Source organism: Oxyura jamaicensis, chromosome 6 (genome assembly GCF_011077185.1).
Source record: "Oxyura jamaicensis isolate SHBP4307 breed ruddy duck chromosome 6, BPBGC_Ojam_1.0, whole genome shotgun sequence".
NCBI classification, from domain to species: Eukaryota; Metazoa; Chordata; class Aves; order Anseriformes; family Anatidae; genus Oxyura; species Oxyura jamaicensis.
The window spans coordinates 10527691-10538966 of NC_048898.1; positions in this window are offsets into that span (position 1 = coordinate 10527691).

An 11276-nucleotide genomic window follows, 5' to 3' on the forward strand; every position below is an offset into this window, starting at 1 on the left:
CAACCCTGTGTCTCTTTAAATTCCTTTCTCAGATGGTACCAGTTCACTTACTCTTATGTTAAAAAGAACACACTGGTGTGTTAATAACAAATTAGCATATGAATGCCATTAGATTATAAGAAATTAACATAAAATCAAATTGCAAAAATCTAGAATGCACAACAAATTTGCACTCTACTGACATATTTCAAGATGTTAAAATATAATATTAAAATTAAAGACAGCATAGACCATCATTGTATGCCAACTTTCTTTTACCTTGCAGTATAGTAAGCATCCGATACTGCTGAGGAGTACACTGTACACTGCTGTGGCTACAGGGATAGAAAGAAGAGAAAGTTCACGCAGCACATATTTAACTAAGGGCTGGGGTGAGAAATTGGTGTTTTCCTTCTTTTACAAAAGCAAGCAGAAATGAAATATAACAGAAAGGGATTATCTTGTCATAGCAAGAAGGTAACTTATTTACTTTCTATCTCATTTTAATGTGCAAATCAATCCTCATGCTGTTCTTTGCCAATTTCCACTGAGTTAGTCACCCTGGAGCAGCTCCTGGAGCTCCACTTGGCATTGGCTTAGGATCAAATGGGGTCATCTGTCAACTAATATATGACAAATTTATTGATGGAGGTTTTCCAAACGATGGAATCACTTGCTAGTTGTGTAGGTAAATTATAATGAAACAATGTAAGGCTCATTGGTTTGTTAATGAAGATTATTAGACGCTGTACACATTCAAGATCATTTTTAGACTCTTTTTAAGATGTCTTCTCCAATTCTTATATAAGGTATACACTTTCAGGAATAAAGAATTATATATGTATTTTTCAGATGGCTGAAAGTCTCTGAGGTGGGCTCTAAGAGTTCACTCAATACATCTCAGATTTCATTCAGACAAAAAAGGGTTTGAATTTTAAATGACTCCTGTCAAAGATTTTATTTTATTTTTTTTCCTTTGGGGTTAAGCACACCATTTGGGATTCCAGAATCACTTCACTGTTTTTCGCATTCTACAGAAATCTTATCTACACTCTAAAAAGAGACATACATATACCTGTGATGAAACTTTAAGGCTAAGGAGAAGCTACCCAATTCCAAGCACCTTTTACATTTGCTTCATCTTGATTAGATTTTTATCTTTCCTGATAGCCTTTACCTTTACCTTGAACTCTTTTTACTGTTCTCTTATTCTACATTGAAGTATTATTTTTTTCAAATGCAAAATAGGCACCTAAAATTCTGATATATTTATATGGGAGTCCTGAATTCAGTCAAAACAGTCTTCATTCACAGCAGATGAAGTGCAATTCAGCAAGTTTACATGTGTACTGATGTCAGATCTTTTGCTCTAATATTCCAGCTGTACCAGCTAGGAAGCTCTTTGACTTCTTAAAAATATGTAGGGGGTTATTTCAGTGATCTATCACAATAATATTTGGCACAACTTAGTGCATATCTTATCCAGAACATCAGTTTTGTCCTGTTGAATATTAATTTGTTTAGAGATTCTCTCATGCTTAATCAAATCAAGCATAGAATCAAATAGCCTCACTGAATTCAATGACTCATCCACATCTCCTATGGGAAACAACTAAAGGTACTTCTCTTGTCATATAACTCCTTAGCAACTCTGAATGCTATGCACGTTTTCAAGCTGGAACAAATTTAAGTTCTTCAGAAGACCTACACAGACACTGGATCTGTAAGCTTGTTGTGTTTAGTGGTAATTTAATAGCCATTTGATTCAAATAATGAAAATACTGTTTATGCGTGCAGCATTATTATGACAGCAGTAAGACTAGCAAAATCATGAAAAAAAAAAAAAAAAAGTGTTTTGTAAAACAGTCCATAAAGGAATTAATGGTAAGAGCAAAGCATTTCACAGAATACAGCAAACACCTGTGGTTAAAGAATATATGATAGTACTCTTCTCAGGCAGCAAGCACACCTCCAACAAAAGGTGCTTAACTTATTTCACGGATCTGTTTTTGTTGGGTGCTGAAGAAATTACAAATCTTCCCAAAGAAAAAAAGTTTTGATTTCATGCAGAACATAAGCACACAGTGAACAACACAAGTCTTATGATGGTATGAGTACAGATGGAATAGGCATCTGATCTTCAGGGGCATGAAGTTCTAAACTTTGGCACCAGCTGAGATGTGGATTCAAAAGTTTTATTTTTTATTTCTGTGAGCTACATCTTCCATTTACAGCAAAAGACAACATAAGGTGAAGCTATCTTTGCTTATTTCATGAGAAATTTCTGGTTGTATGGGCAAAATTCTGTATATTAGAAGTAATCAGGATTCAATCATGATTCGCGCCTTTGCGGTTTTGTAGAAGTCCCAGAACACCATTAAGAATGTCAGGCTCTCCAATGTAACCCTCTCTAGGTTAAAGAAAATGCTCTGGCTTAGCAGATGTGCTCTAATAAAAACAGTGTGCTGTTTTGCAGACAGAGATCCTTGAATCCTGGGAAGTAGCTGGTTTATATTCCAATTTCTCTTGGAATTGTATATACTCATACACGTCTTCACTCATACCAGTGCAGTGACACTGCTGTAAATGAAGTCATTTTCCTTTCACTTCAGAGGAAAATGATAATTCATTGTTATCCTAAATATTTTAAAAATATTTAGGATATTTTTGAATATCCTAAATCCTCCTCCTGCCTTTTTGTTCTTAAACTTTTGTGCAAATTAACACACCACTTGAGTACTTATTTTAGCAATATATGTATATTTCCAGAGGTATTGCCTGTTCTTTATTTCTGACACATGGAATGCATTACCTATGGATTTTCATATATATCTGTCTTCTTACAAAAAAATGTTAATAAGCTACATATTTTGCAAGGATGTTTTACCAAAATATAAGCTCCCCTTTCCACAGCTGTTATCAGTCATTGGGATTTCTAGATTTTTAAGAGTATACCTTCCGGTGGGAGAAACGTCTCTTCAAAGAGTTAAACTTTCTTCTGTCTGCCATGTTATGATTATTCATTTTCACAGTCAAAAAAAAAAAAAAAAAAAAAAGGCAAATGTTGATAGCCTTGTGGGTGAGCTTTACTTATGAATTTCCCACTTCAATATTTTTATGCTACATAATTTTCCATAAGAAACAGCTGGATAATAGGAACCAGTCTGTATTTGACTATTTTACATAAGAAATTTTAAAACAATATGGCAAAAAGAAAAAAAAAAAAAAAGATATGTTTGCTTGATTAAAGTAATATGCAAACACATACTTTTTTTTTTTTTTTTTAATGTCTGACTTGACCACATACCAGGAAATACAAAGAAAGTGAGAAAATCAAATGCAGAAATCTTTGCTGAGGTACAATAGCAGATGATTTCTATAAATGTTATGGCTGAGTAGAGGCTAAAAGTGCCTTGAGAGCAGGCATTACTCAGTATTTTTCTCAACTGTTTTCAAATGAAAAGCAAGCTAGATAATGTTGTCTCCCATAACTACCTAATCAAGATATACACACACACACTTCAGCCTTCTATACAGGCAAACTAGCCTAGCTTCTGCTTTAGAATTATTGCTTATCTCCATAATCTAAAAGAAACAATATGTATGAACTTATTGCACAATTGTTTCAGCCTATGAGAAAGCAGATGTTCTTAGTTTTGTTCTTTACATTAAGTATTAATGAATATCAGGTGCACTGAAAGAGGTTGGCTCAGGGAACAGTCAATGAGAAGTGGGTACTTTCACCAGTAGGTCATCAATTAGATTCTAATTTGGCTTGAAACTCAATTACATATTCACTGCACCATTACTTCTACTGGTCTTGTTTGGTAATGTAAGCTACAAATCAGTACAGATCCTGACCTTGCAAACATTGTTTGAAGTAAATCAGATACGTTCCCCCTAGAAGCTGGAAACAAATGAGAAAAGTATAAACTGCAAAATTTTGAAGAATATGCAGAAAAAGATGATGTACCAGGAAAAAAAAAAAAAAAAGACTTCAATTACTTAATGATATCTGTCTGCATGTAAAGTGTTTTATAATTCTGGTTGCATTGTTAAAGGGGGGAAAAAAATTAAATTTCATGACCCTGAAGGAACATATTTTATTCAGATACAGATGAATTCAATTACTTAATAATATCTGTCTGCATGTAAAGTATTTTATAATTCTGGTTGCATTGTTAAAGGGGAAAAAAATTAAATTTCATGACCCTGAAGGACCATATTAGGTTCACATACAGATGAATTAATCTAGACAAAATTACAATCATTGTAAGAAAAAAGAAAAAAGTTTATAAAGGAACAGCAAGGACTTTATTATATATGGTATGAAAAAATGTATAATTTTTCAGATTGCAGTAAGCCATATAACACCATTTAAATCTGGAATTCATTTAAAATTACTGGTACTAACTTCATGAATTTTTATTTGTAATGACTACCACTAAAAACACAGTATCCAAATGAAGCTGATGTGCCTGGATCAATAGCATATTATAATCCTAACATAATACAAAGAATTATAAAAAAAAAACAATACTAGAATTAGTGGCGTTAAAAAAAAAATAATCAGTAAGGATCAAATGATGAAAGAAGACCTTGAACACCAACAAAATAGATAAATGGATATAGACAGAATGATGGATAACAAGGAAAGATACATGTTTGCAGTATAGGATTACAGGAAAGGAAAATAATTTAGGTTCATGCTAAGTATGAACTGCTGTTGATCACCGTATATAAAATCAGTGGTAAGAGGATGATACAAGCTACAAAGTATTTAGGTGGGGGAATACCAGTAATACATAGGTTTATTGCAGGTCAACATTTTCTCCAGTGCATCTGTTACTAAAGATGAGACCATATTCCTGATAGGGAATCGTAGGGATTTCTGATAGGGAACCATATTCTTGATAGGGCTGAGACATATCTTACATATCTTACAGGGTAAAGAGCAGGAATTTATCTGCTCCCCTTACTCTGGAGTCCTCTCATCCAAGAAAAAGAGAAAGCAAAAGGGAAAGAGGGAAGAAGGGAAAATGAAGAGGAACAAAATGACTAGTCTCAGATGTTACACTGTCTTCTTTGGAAAGAGAGTTTCTCCTTTGGGAGGGATTGTGCTAGTTCAATATTTACACATCACTCACCAGCTGGATTATGATCCAGCCCATCTCCTTTCTGAAGAAGCATATAAAGTTTTAAGAATAAGAGTTTGTCTGCTTAAATGAATAACCTTACCTTTATTCCATGTCCCTGCCTCATCAATAGATGTCATGGCTGCTACTGTCTGTTGCTTAAAGAAGAAAAAAAAAAATGCTGCATATAATAGCCTTCTACTTCACAACAGAAATTTTGTATTTGTTTAATTGAATGCAAATATGTCGCCTAGGGAAAAGTTCTAATGCTTCAGCAGTGATTCCTAGACTAGAATTTATTTATTTTAGCACTGACGTATTTTTTATGCAAATGAAATTAAATACTTCATTTTGGTGTTTAAACAAATGTGTGTATGAAATGATTTTTGGTATACAATAACAAACTAGAATTCTCATACTAAGGTTTTAAGCCTTATACACTGTGATTTTAAGGTCTCAACCCGAAGCCTTGCAAAACTGAACAAATCTAGTTTCTGTTTCACTTTGGCCTCAGTGTGTTGACAATGGATAAATGGCACTAAGGCTGTTCTTATGGTCTTGTTAGATGAGAACGGAACAAAATCTGCAGCCCATCTTGTTTCCATAACGCACATCAGCAATTGAGAACTCATATTTTTATTGCAGTCTTGTATTGCACATTTAAAAAGAGAGAAAAAAAAAAAAAAAGAGTAGAGAAAATTCTTAAAGACCCAGGGCCTAAGAGTCACAAGAATGCCAGCGATACGCTTCTTATCACCATGATTGCTAAGAAAAACCTCTAAGTGAGGACAGAAGGATTTATTACTAGTTTGTATTCTCATTGCTAGGTCTACCATGCTGAACCCACCCAAGCTACACAACTCCGTACTTTGGCTTTTGCTGTTTCAAAAACAGGCCTAAATGACCCAGTTGAGAGCAATGGAAACCCTGCATGCAATTACACAAGCTCTTTGAAGAAGTTACTTACTCTCCTTATTTACTAAATGTTTGGTCATCATGTGCTTAACCTTTTGCTATCAGGTTACAGAAAATTAAACCCAAATAAGAAATATGCAGCTCTAAAATACACACACACACTTTAAATCAACATGCCTCTGTTGATGCTTTAACGTTCCTGCTACATTTCTGTTCAATGATAGCATCAAACGTGTGGTACTGGCTCTGACAGTCAAGAAGTATAGTGTTAGAGGGCTGCCAACATCATCTGGAGGGCAATTCCTTCATCCTCTTTTTGGAGACGGAAATCTTGTCCTTTCAGACTGCACGTGACTTCAAAAAGCAGATCAATTTTTATAAAGGCACTGGGGATGCATCTGTGGGGTGGTTACAAGAAAACATTTTGTTTGTGTATCTTACTTGTAAAGTAAATATGCAGTGATGCATTCCTTTTATCACTTTCAACATCCCTTGCAATTTGTCCAGTAAAACCCTTTGATTGAGGGAAAATATATCAGTGTCACCTCAGGTACTTGAGGGTGCACACAGATGTTTCTTTAGGAAAGAAGATCACATCTCGTGCTCATTTCTCCCGTATGTCATTCTAAAATCCAGACACGTTGCCAAGAAAAACTGCCCTCAACCACTTCATTTTCAGCACCAAAAGCCTTAGGACGGTCTCTTGATTGAAAGGATTTCAAAGGCCTGAATTTTCAAGCATATTAAGTTTTACACTATTATGCATATGGAATAGCTAACTACATTTAGAGATGTACAGCTTCCTCTTACTGCCTTTCAAAAGCAGTGTCCAGGGAATGCAATTTTAAAAAATGCTAACAGACTTTTAATGGCATTTGTTCATAAGCTTCAGTTTAGCTGGGCTTTGTGGGACAGATCATGTGGTTTCATGTTCTCATTCATTCAGCAACAAGGCATTCATGGGAAAGCTCCAAGTCACACAGTTTTAATAGTTTATATAAAATACATCTATACATTTAGAAGGATGGTAGTGTTTGTATAGTTAATAACACAGCAGAGATTTTACAATTGCATCCATAAGGTTTTGGATTGTTTTCCCCGTCACTCCCAGGCTAACTTTAATTTCTCCTTTATGGCCAGACATTGCAGAATGTTTATTGTTATACATTGAAAGGGTCAAAGGAGTCCTCTTACAGTTCTTTATAAAGAAAATTAAAATTTTCTGAAATGTAGAAATGGCTTTCAAAAGTGGCAGAGATGAAAACTGCCACACTTAGCCATTTCCAGAAGTGCCTTTCTCTGGCACCCCTTACTGCTGCTTGGAGGAGGCACACAAACAAAATGGAGTGCTGCTTCCACCAGTGCTGCCTTCTAATACTCCTGGCTGACTCACATGGGCACCTACTGAAACCATGCACGCACCCTCCAAGGTAGCGGATCCTTCTGGCTATGCCACAGCACTCTGTGAAGCATGCTCCTGTCACTTATCCCACATATGGTGCATACATTCCATACTAAATGTACACTTGATATGTGACTAAGTAGAACGGAAATGCATGAAATATGTAGGTGGGAAGCTTTCAAAACAGGAAACAGGTGTCAAAGTTGCATTATTTTTAACTTTTATAATCTATTCATTTTCTTACAATGTAATCGTTTGAACAAGTTCCAACTATGAAATGCTAAAACAGGATTTTAAAAGCAAAAGTTCACTTTTTGCCTGCTTTGCCAGTTTTCTAATAACTTGATCCATTAAATTCCTTGCAGAATTAATTAAGATACAGAATTTAAGCCTGATTAACAAATACCAATTTTAATAATGAAATCCTTGTTTGTAATTGTTAAATAGGAAACAAATTTAAATTAAAACACGCAGAGCAGGAAACACAATCTCCTTTAATGTTCAAACCCATTCATTTATTGCATTAATTTTAAAGTAATTGTACTTTACTTTTTGCTCTGACAGTTAACCCAGGACTTGAAGGAATTAGTCTATTCACTCTGTTAAGACAGCATAGTGACCCTGTCGATTTAAATGTTGATGTACTTGTTAATCAAATCTTTTACCCCTGCCTTTAGTTTTCATTGTTTTATTCAACAGCAGATTCTTTCTGCTATGGACAGAGTGTCTTCTAGTCAATCTGAGATATCATGAGAGCATTCCGGAGAAGATTTTTCGCCTCATCTTGGCCTTATAATACTGGTGCCCTTTTACATGCCATGGAATATGTAGTTGCGTGCTGGGTGCAGTACAGGAGTCCAGCCACGTTGCTGGTAAGGACTTGGATGTACGTGACCCAAGCATTTTTCCTTCAGCACGCATCAAACTTTCTTTGTAGCTTGCAGAAAGTGTCTGCACCACAAAACAAATTTGTCTTAAGCTACAGTCTAGCTGAAACACAATACAGAGTATATAAATCTAAGACTCAGGTAAACAGCTAGGAGTGACAATTAGAGCCTGATGATTCTTCATCTCTGTACTTGCACCTCCACATACAACAACAGTCCGATGCACTTCCCATGGCACCTCTGAGCCAGCCCCTCTAGCAAAGCAGAATGATTTGCCCCAGTAAAAAGGTAAATGAGCCACAAAATAGCAAATCTATCACAAAGATGAGAACTTTTCTATGAGTTGTAGAAAACATATGCAGCCTAATAAACCCTATTGAAATCAAGTCCTAATTTGATTATTTAACCATCCTGATGTACTCTTCTGAGGAAAAACAAGTATAAACTGACTTTCATCTATCAAATTTAGCGTCATTTGATTTCTTCTCATTTCTCTCAAGGATTCAGAGATGTGAGAGTATCTTGCTTCCCTTCTAGGGAGGCTGGGCGTTGTTTTGCCTGCAGTTTCAGCACCAGTTTTCTCTCCTGCACTAGCTAAAATTGATCCTCTTAGTTGCTTGCTATTTCATTTGCCTCAACAGAAAGCACGACACTCCTTTTCATTACTGGTTTTAGCCTAAAGTAGAGACCCAATAGGGTCTCGTTTTTAATATGCAATATACTAGGTTTACAAAAATGTTAAGGGTTCACAGAAATCACACTCACATTTTGCTTTGCAAGATATCTAGTACCTCATAAAATTTTACCTCTGGAGCAGGGATTACATTGAGCAGGATTCAGCATATGCTGTATTGACAGTGAACACTACCAAACTACTATCGAGTGCATTATTAGTTTAATGCCTGATAGGATCCTAATTTGCTCTGTATAATTCACACAGGGGACATATTAAATCAATTAATAGGCCTTATCTAGCTCTGAATTCTATAACTTAATATTTATTAAATTCTGTTGCTTTGTTAAAAAAATAATAAAACATCTAGTAATTATACCAACAGCTATTCCGTATGCTTCCGAAAACAGATAAGGAAGCACTAGGTTGCCATTTGTATTTGTTAAAATGAAAAATATCTCCTGGTTATCCTTTTGATGAATCCAGCTGTCAGAGAAATTAGCATGAAAGGCTAACTCATGCAAAGATGAATGCATAAATGAACAATAAATTATACAACAAATAAAAGACATCATTTATATTTATTATGAGCCTGATTCTGGATGCTCTTATTCATCACAGCATCCTAACTAAAATCAAGTAGTAAATAGAAATATAGTAAATTGAAATATAGGAATTGTCATATTGGATCAGATCCAGATCATATTATTCTGTTTCTGAAAGCTGTGGCATCACGTAGCAGAGTGAGATGTAAACAGCAGGCAGATGAGGGATAGCTTTGTTTTTGTTTGTTTCTGTAAGGCCTGCCACCATGGGTTTTATTCTGATCTCTAAGGAAACTGGCTTTTACCCCAACACAAAAGACAAACTGTCACTTCTGATGCGTTTTTATTATGATAACTCTGGACATTCCTTACAGTCACAGGAATACAGATCTTTTTTTGAACCTTCACCATCATCCAAAGGCCATTGTAACCAATTAGAAAACTTCCAAGTTACTCTTAGAGTAAATAGACAGTGTGCCATGTGGCATGCCAGACTTTTACTCTTCTGATGGTCTAGATCTCAGAGCAAATCTCAGAGTCTGCAAACTATCAGATGTACTCACCCTAATTTAGGGTAATCTCTAGATTCCAACACGGAGACTTGTGTTGGGGCTATCTTCAGTTACTTTCTAAGGCAGCCATGACAAAGCAGTATGTTTCTCAGCTCAGTGTTCGCCAAGGACATTAGCCACCTGTTATGTGACTATCATGTATTTATTCTCACACCATCCTTTCCTGAGGCCTGCTTCTGTCCATCAGTTTGTCGCACCAGGGATCATTTTGAGATTCTACAGACTGTTTTGCTTATACCTTCCTTGTGTAAATGCACCATCAGTTATCTTTCCATCCCATCCTTGTTAGGAAGCAGGAGACAGGTACAGGATGTGCTGACAGTTTATCTAGACACAAATGGGTTACTGAAATATGATGGTCTTCAATTATTGACCAGCATCTGAAATGCACCTGATGGAAGCTAGAAGAAAAAACAACTTATCAGGTGAAGAAGGTAAGCTTAAATGGGGAGTGGAGCTGTCCAAAAACTCAGTAAAGATCAATGTTTTCTGTGGTCAAGAAAATAAGAAGAGGACCTTGGTGGCTAGCTTCATAAATGTTGGAGGAGAGTTGATTTCCAAATACCAGAGGTGTTATATCAATGTCAAGAGTCAGATTAATATTAATGCCTCTAGCTTGCACTTTTTCTTAGTTTAGGAAGCAGGGATTATCACTGGCTGGTCTGGTTTAGTTTGGGTAGTAGCTAGTAGGCTATAGCAATAATCTTTTGTTCAGTCTACTCAGATAACTGCTATATACGTGCTGAACCTCTACTGCTTTTAAATATAGAAACCCTTTTGAGTGATTAACTGCATCTTGGTCTAGTGCCAGGTATCAACCTTTAGAGGATATCTAACGGACTTGTTTGTTAACTAGGTAATTCTAACATTCATCACTGTGGTACCCAATTGCACTAAAGTTACTTTTGCCTAAATGATTTGTTTATAAGTTTTATTAATAATTAAGAAGGAGCATAAGAAAATAAAATCTAACTGTCCTATCAGCTAATCTTTGTCTTCTGAGCAATACATGTGCATATATTTGAAGAAATTGTTTTCAATTTTGAAAGAAGCTTGTGATGTTTCACTCAGGCTACAGTTGGCTTTCTCAGAGGACTAAACTCAAATGTTTTATTCTGACAGCAGGAGCAAATAAACTGATGAGTCCTCTGTTGGCATGGCAACACAA